The 8,693-nt window shown below is 44.6% G+C and overlaps 1 long non-coding RNA gene across 1 annotated transcript; it reads right to left on the minus strand.

Annotated features, from left to right (window-relative positions):
• Positions 1 to 5,064: 5,064 nt before the first annotated feature.
• On the minus strand, positions 5,065 to 7,675 carry LOC114608659. Its single transcript, XR_003709398.1, has 2 exons — positions 7,230 to 7,675; positions 5,065 to 5,520 (listed from the first exon to the last, which is right to left on the minus strand). It is a non-coding gene; the product is annotated as an uncharacterized LOC114608659 (long non-coding RNA).
• Positions 7,676 to 8,693: the final 1,018 nt, after the last annotated feature.

Below are 8,693 nucleotides of genomic sequence, written 5' to 3' on the forward strand. Positions count from 1 at the left end.
AAGCCTTGCACAAAGGCTCCCATGTCTGGTCCAACCTCAGCATGTTCATGTTGCCTCAGGTATTGGAGGGGTCTTATCCCTACAAAGATCTCCAGAGCTCTCCCAAGTCTAGACCCTAGCTGAATCCCAGCCACAAGACTAAAGGCAATCCATTCTCTTTCTGCAAAAGTCATTCGATTCTCTGTAGAATTGAAAAAGATAGTCACTTCCATTGTCTTGATTCTAAAGTCAAGATAGAATGGAGCCTAAAAGTGAGGTAGACTAACTCATGCAATAGCTAACTTTATTCAGATATCAAATAATTTATACTCAGGGGGTTAAGCAAGTCATACAGGCAAAGTTCACATGACATCAAACTGTATACAAACTTAAGGATAGCCATACTTGGAAACATTTTTTTCCCCCAGTACCGCTTGCTCTGGCCCAAAGATTTTTTATTTATTATATATAAGTACATTGTAGCTGTCTTCAGACACCCCATAAGAGGGCATCAAATCTCATTACAGATGATTGTGAGCTACCATGTGGTTGCAGGGATTTGAACTCATGACCTCGGGAAGAGCAGTCAGTGCTCTTAACTGCTGAGCCATCTCACCAGCCCTTGGAAATATTTCTTTTTCTTTTCTTTTCTTTTCTTTTTTTTCTTTTTGGTTTTTCGAGACAGGGTTTCTCTGTATAGCCCGGGCTGTCCTGGAACCTACTCTGTAGACCAGGCTGGCCTCGAACTCAGAAATTTACCTGCCTCTGCCTCCCAAGTGCGGGGATTAAAGGCGTGCGCCAACACCACCCCGCCAGAAATATTTCTTAATAACACAAGTAAGATAATTGGTGCACAAAAGCCCATTCCTCAAGAACAAACCCATCTTTAGAAAAAAGAGATGTCACAAGACTCTTGTCTTGTTATCTTGGAGTTTTCTCACAAGCTTTCAGAATTCTCAGCTCCTTTCTTGGTCCGTATTCTGACACCTTTCAGAGAAGCCTTCCCTCCGCTCTCCACGATTCCACGGTCCCTGCAGGTGAGTCCAGTGTCTCCCACACTTTTCTCAAAGTTTAGTTGAGTCACAGCCGACTCAGTAGCTTGTCAAGCCTGACTCTTCTTCACGATATTTTCTTCAGAGGAAGCTAAAGCACTCGCAACTATGTACAGCTAGATAGGGTTCTGGCAGCCAACCCAGGAAAACATCCCCTGTGTCTCCTCTAAGAAGCAGCTGTGGTGCGATCAGTGTAACTTAGAGCTTGGATGACTGAATTTTTCAGTTTTAGGGAAACTGAATGGTACAGTCTACTCAAGTCACTGTGGGTTTTCTCTGTTTGTGAATGAAAATGAGGGCACAACTGTTTCTAGGTATGGTTGAAGAGAACGTTTTATTGTAGATACGAGGGAGAGAACAGCCAGACTAGCCCTGAGAGGAAGAGGAGGAGGAAGAGGAGCAGGAGCAGGAGCAGGAGCAGGAGCAGGAGCAGGAGCAGGAGCAGGAGCAGGAGCAGGAGCAGGAGCAGGAGAAAGGGGCTTGGGGTGGCAATGGGAAGGGAAGCTGAAAGGTTTGAGGGTAGAGGGCGGAGTGAGAAGTGCTGGGTGGAGCCACTGGTACCAAGGGATTCTGGGAGAGCTGGCCAGCGTCTACTTTGATATGCTAATAGACACCTCAGGCATTTGTTGCGGGTGGAGGTGGGTTTATTTGAGACTTTATAGTTTGTGTGGTTGGTTGCTGTTTGTTTTTTGTTTGAGACAGGGTCTCACCACGTAACTCTGGTTGGCCTGGAACTTGCTTCGTAGACCAGTCTGACACTCTGAAGTACTGGAATTACATGCTTGCAACATCATGCCAGGCTCTCTATGGGTTTGGTTTGGTTTTGTTTTGTTTTAATTAATGGATTTAGAATGTCCTCAGAACTGCTGGGTGCTTGAAGGGACGCTCACTTTCTTGAGGCTTATTATATATGGCTAAATCTAGAAGGTCATTAACATACATTACCTTCCTTTTTTTTTTTTTTTTTTTGGTTTTTCGAGGCAGGGTTTCTCTGTGGAGCCCTTGCTGTCCTGGAACTCACTCTGTAGACAAGGCTGGCCTCGAACTCAGAAATCCGCCTGCCTCTGCCTCCCAAGTGCTGGGATTAAAGGCGTGCACCACCACTGCCCAGTGTACATTACCTTCAAGTTAAGAGAAACACACTTAACTTCTGAACAAAAGCCACTAAATGATTTTTGTCGATTTTTAAAAAATTGTGTGTGTCTATGCCTCTATGTGTGTGTGTCTGTTATGTACATGTGAGTGGTGACTGTACCCTTAGATACTGGAAGAAGGTGTCAGATTCCCTGGAGCTGGAGTTGCAGACAATTGGAACTGGATAAGTAAACGTGGCCTATGCACACAGAATTTTACTCTCTCATGAAAAGGAGCCAAGTACCAACATAAGCCACAACATGGCTGTTCCTTGAAAACATGTGTAAAGAATAAAAACCACCAGACATGAAATCTCACATAGCCCATGGATCTGTTTCTATGAAATATTCAGAATAAGTGAGTCAGGAGAGGAAGAGAAGAGGAGCTGGGGAGAAGAGAATGGAGAACGGTTGGTGAGTTTTGGATTTCTTATTGGGTGGTGGAAATATTTTGAATTAGTGATAAAGAATTTGTGGCCCTATGGATGGATGTTTTAAAACCCATTGAAAACTAAATAAGCAAAATGTGTTGCTAAAGAACACATAGATGCTCTGTAAACACTAATTTTGATCGTTGTTGAGCAGTTTATTGGTTGATCTGGGGGTGATGGCACACATTTGTGACTCAAGCACCCTGGAGGCTGAGGCAGGAAGGTCATGAGTTCCAAGCCAGCAAGCCAAACAAACATGGTGGCCCACTCCTATAATCCCAGCACTCAGGAGGTAGATGCAGGAGGATCAAGAATTCAAAATCATCTTTGACTACACAATGAGTCAAGGACCAATCTGGACTGTACGAGGCATTATCAAAGCAAATAATACAGCCAGAGTTCAGTGTGAACCTGGGCTGCACAGTTAATTTCTAGGCCAGCCTGGGCCATGCAGTGAGGCCAGCCTGGACCACACACTGAGAGCTGTCTCTAAAAACAAACAACAAAAAGGCAAACTGGCTGATAGGCAAGAATGGGAGAAAGAGAAGAAAGTGTTTTAGAAGGCAGAGGCAAAGGACAACAAACCATTGCTTTCCAGGCTACCAGAGCCCTCAGCTTGCCCACTTGCCAAACTGTTATCCGTCGGACTCATATGGTTCTTATAGCGGAAGGAGGAGGTGCTGCCACAGAGCTTTACAACAGGGAGAGTCCTAGGGCATCTTCAGAGCTGTAGAGCTTGAACAGATGCAAGGACCAAGCTGTGGTTTACCAGAATCCACTATGAACAGAGCCATAGAGTCCAAATTAGACTTCCATTAGTCTGTGTGGAGGTAGAATAGATCAGAAGAATGACCACTGGATTCAGAGTCAGCCCCAGCTCCACAGGAGTAGTTGTATACAGCAACTCACTAATCTCCCTAAACTTCTGAGAGGTGGGGCTTTGGTTGTGCTCTGGTTACCTCTCAGGGTTGTGTGAAGACTAATTGTGACACGAAAACAACTTAAAAAGTATAGACTGTGCCATAAGAGCTGGTGATGCAGTGCAGTATCCCATGATGCAGTGCAGTATCCCATGCAATACATATGAGCTGCAGAAAAATAAACTCAAGTGTAAGGGTCCGAAAGTTGCTGAAGAAAGACCCTAGACTCAGAGAGTATGCAAAAACAGCACGTTAATTCTGCAGAAACTAGCAGCATGCAGGTGGGGCTGTCAACTGTTCTTTGAAATGGTGACCCCAGATAAAGGCATGCAGGCCTTCTTATAGGGAACTGGAGGAACTCTCTAGGAGAATTAGGCAATCTAAAATTTCATTGGTGGGTGTTAGGGGGTCATAGGTGGTCAATGGTCTTCATTCCTATGTCACAAATGTTTAACCATATGATGAAATAGGGCTGTCCTGATGGTCCATTCTGATATTTCCCAACTTTTGTGGTCATCCCCTGGGCTGTCTTTTGGGAGAAGATTGTTCTGGATTTTATGGTCTCTTCCTAGGGCTGATGTCTTATGACCTAGTTTCTGGGACTTACGGTCTATTTCTGAAGCTGGTGCCTTATGGCCTTTTTTGAAATCAGGCCTGGTCCTCAAAATGGAGACAAATGGGGTCCTTACATAGAGACAAATGGGGTTTATGTTGCCCTTTCACATTCAGCAGGCTTCCTGGTGGAGAAGATGATTTCAATGACCCTTAAGGGCCAAGCATCATCTATGTTGGTTTGTAGGAGAGATGGAAAGGCATGGCAGACAGAGGTATGAGTAGATACATGGAGAAATCACACAGTGGGGTGTAGACCCCGAAAGAATTCAATCCTGAGGACTGAGGAAGCTACGGTAAGGTCTGTGGTTACTGTCAGGTCCTAGGAACCTGGACAAGTTGTGTGACTCCAAAAACTTCCAAGGCTGGAATTGTCACCTCCTGATTACAGTAGAGATGACACCAGTAATTAATAAAAGTCAAATGTCAAAAAGTGAAGGGGTCTCAATTAATATGTCAAATGACTGCATTCCCTTTGTATAGCAAACATTCTAGGTAGAAAGAGCATAGGATCATGGAGACAGGGAGAAGGCTGTGAAGTGTTGTCTGTGGCCATGACACAGCCACCACTATCATGATTTCACAGAGGTCTGCACAAGACTGGGCCTGGTCAACAGTCAGTCACAGATTAGGGAAGGGCTCACGGAGCCCTGCTCCTCCCTGCTGAACAATGGGCTACTTACGGATTCTGAATGAAGGGCAGGCATGGCCTCCAGTCATGCACCCACTATGCTATGCTGTGCAGTTCCAGGATTACACAGACAGCCGTGTTTAAAGTCAGTGGTCACAAAAGAAAGCTAAAGACACGGATGTGGGAGGATGAGTGGTAATAGTCAGGATCTGAGGGAAGTAAGAAAGAATGAGGTGATTAATGTGAATGAAGTGTGTGTGTGTGTGTGATTACCCAAAGCACAAAAGAATGAAACAGTTTAAAACATTTCTAAAAGTAAAAGGTGAATAACTTTATTGGATAATGGATTAAGGGGTGTGGAGAGACGGCTTGGTGGTTAATAGCACCTGCTGCTTATTAAAGCGCATTCATTATAGAGTCACCCATGGTGATTCTTTTTGTAGTGATAACAGCTAAGTCCTAGGAAATCATAGCCTTCCAGAGCTGGGTCCACTTCCTCTGGAGCAGCTGGGTGGTCCTGGGTGGAGCTCAGGTGGCTATAGGTTTGTTTGTTTATTTCACTCTGGGATGTGTGCCCCATCCCCTTCCCTCATGGAGGTTTTAGCCTCTGAGAATTCCCGCTGCTGCTTTTGGGATTGTAGCTCAGAACAGGAGAGCTCCCCCTACAAGGACAGGACCACTTCCTCTTGATTGGATGGCCCAGTGACCAAACTTGTTCCCAAAATTCAAGAAATGGACATATTACTGCAAGACTCCTGTTAACTGAAAAAAAAAAAATCCATTAACAAAGGCCTAGTGTGTTGTCATTGGATATCTAAGGCTCCTTAGTTTTGTGCCAAAGGCACAAAAATAATTTTTTAAAAAAAGCTTCTAAAAATAAATAAAAGGTGAATAACTTTATTGAAAAATGGATTGAGGGGTGTGGAGTATGGTTTGGTGGTTAATAGCACTGGCTGCTTATTAAAGAAAATACTTTGAGATGTGGTGTTTTAATAAAGTAGAATAAGGTAAAAAGACCAGTTGTTAGATACTGATATATTGGTTTATTTAGTAATTCCCTTAAAGCATTGCTTGTATCGTACAAGCATGACTTCACTACTTGGAACAGAACAACTTGGAGACAGAGCTGAAATAGTAGGTCACTTAACCTGCTGACTGCCAGGTACCTTTCTGTAAAATCTCTCTTTCTTGCCCACCTCACTTTATGGATTTAGAGTATAACCTGGGAAAGCAACGTGGACCCAGGGGCAAAGCCTTACAGGGGCTCTCTTGCCTTGAGTCCACTAGTGACATCTCCTCTCCTACTCTCACTGGTGTCTGGTTGCCTAGTCAGGAAGATTCCTGCAACACTTCCTTTGGTTTTGTTTTGGTAGGTGTTGACTGACTGGGCAGCTCACACACAGTAGGGCTGTCACCTCCCAGCTGCTTTTACTTGCTGTTAGGTAGCTATGACAACCAGACAAAGAAGGCTAGCTTCCAAACTCAGCACCTGAACTGGTTCCAACAGGCCCTGACATTAAAGACCACCTTCACCACCAGGACAAACACCTTTAAAGCCAGCAGTCTGTAAAAAGGCAAGCAGTGCTTCATGAGCTTGAGGGCTCAGTATTGGCCACACACAGAATTCCAGGACAGCCAAGGCTATCCCAAGACCCTGTCTCAAAATGTAAAAATAAAATAAAAAATAAAATAAGCAAACAAACACAGAAGAATTGATTAAAATAGTAAACACCTAACCCCAAGGAAAACACTATCCAAATAGTGATGCAAAACCCCGACTGAGGTCCAGGAGGGCCTATCATTAGCTGGAATCATAGACATAAGTAGAGGAAGGAAGCACCAAATTGGTGTGGGAAGCATTGGCAGGTAGATTAATCTAAGATAAGAGCAATCAAAACACTTGAATGAAAAATAGCCCTTGACTTAAGATTCTATTTGCTTAAATAAATGCTCCTGCTCTGATGCAAATAAAGGCAGGCAAGATTTGCATTTGATCTAGACAGTGGTGGAGTGCTGTGGACCGTTGCTATGGAGATCCCAGAGACCAGCCAGCTACATAGAACACTTTACTGGAGCTCAATCTGGAAATGATGGTAGAGGGTCATTATTGGCAGGCACAGTGATACTGAAACCATGACCTTTGAGTCAGCACCAGCAGTTTCACCAAGGAGATTCCTAGAAATGCTACTGGACGTGTTAAAATGTTTTTATGCCCATAAAATAGATGTAACATAAAGTTTAACACTTTCAAGTTTACACTTCAGCGGTATTAAATATATTTAGTTTGTGTGTATATGTGTGTGTGTTCAAAATCTTCTCCTCTTGAGAACATTTTCATTTCCAAAACTGAAGTCCTGACCCCTAAACAGACCTGGAAACAAGTCCTGGGGGTGAGTCACAGGCAAGTTCCAGGCTAGGAGACTTCTGAGCATGATTAACACAACCAAGGCTCACTGTACTGCATAGCTTACCTAATTACTTCATGCCTTAACTCCTCCAAGCTTGCCAGGAATTGAGGAAGTGGCTCCACTCACACACCCCAGGATCTAGTCAAGGGAATGGTCAGGCATTTTACTCAAGATTGCACAGATGCAAAGACACTATTTGAGCTACCGTCTGGGTGAAAGGTTCTCACCCACGGGCCTGTTGCATTTGAGGGCGTGCCTTGAAGAAGAGCAACTCTTGGGTAAAATGAAACATCTCTTTCTCTCCTTAACTTCCCAAGGCCTATGTAGCTGGTAGAGACTTGGCGAATCTGGACTTTCAGTGTGTTTATCTTTCCAGAAATTCTATTCACTTGCACAAGGTTTTTGTATAGTCCAGCTCAACATATTTCTCATTTAAAACACTCTGTAGCAGGGCTGGAGCATTGACTGTTCTTCCAGAGGTCCTGAGTTCAATTCCCGGCATCCACATGGTGGCTGACAACCATCTGTAATGGGATCTGAAGCCCTCTTCTGGTGTGTCTGTAGACAACAACAATGAGGTCACATATGTAAATAATTAAACAAATCTTAAACAATAACAACAACAACAAAAATACAATTCTGTAGCAGACAGAGTGACCAAAGAGGAAGCTGAAGCTGCAAAACTCTGGGCAGGGTATAGGCACATAGGGGTGTGGGGGTGTAGGGGTATGGGGGTGTAGGGGTATGGGGGTGTAGGGGTGTGGGGGTGTCAGGGCATGGAGACGTAGGGGCATAGGGGTGAGTGAGTGTAAGGATGTGGGGATGAAGGGGTGTAGGCATGTAGGGGTATAGAGGTGTAGGGGTATAGGGGTGAAGGGGTATAGGGGTGAAGGGGTGTAAGGTGGTACAGTGTAGGGGTGTAGGCATGTAGGTGTGTAGGGGTGACAGGTATAGGGATGTAGGGGTTTAGGAGTGAAGGGGTGTAGGGGTATAGGCGTGTAGGGTTGTAAGGTGTAGGGGTGTAGGCATGTTGGGCTGTAGTGGTGTAGGGGTTTAGTGTTGAAAGGATGTAGGGGTGAAGGGGTTAGGGGTTTAGGGGTGAAGGGCTATAGGGGTGAAGGGGAATAGTGGTGAAGGAGTGAAAGTATATAGGTGTATAGGGTTGAAGGGGTGTAGAAATGAAGGGATGTAGGGGTGTAGGGTGTGTCCAGAATCTCTGATTGTTCCAAGGCTCCCAGGTTCAAGAGCTCTGCATGACTCAAGTGTACAAATTCCAGAAGCCCCATCCTGGAGTGTGCCCCAGATGCTCTGGCTAGGGTCTACCTCAGTTACAGTGGAAACTAAGTGCTTTTCAAAACCCAAAGCCTTGTATAATCAGAAGGGATACATCCCACAGATGGTACAGAAACACACTGGAAAATTCTACTGGAGATATCTGAAATGAGTTGACTCTTGAACTAGCAACTGACAGTGCCTGACTCTCCAGAACACCTGGAAAGCACATCTAGACACAGAAAACTGCTCATT

This window comes from Grammomys surdaster, unplaced genomic scaffold (genome assembly GCF_004785775.1).
Source record: "Grammomys surdaster isolate TR1022 unplaced genomic scaffold, NIH_TR_1.0 125928, whole genome shotgun sequence".
Lineage (NCBI taxonomy): Eukaryota > Metazoa > Chordata > Mammalia > Rodentia > Muridae > Grammomys > Grammomys surdaster.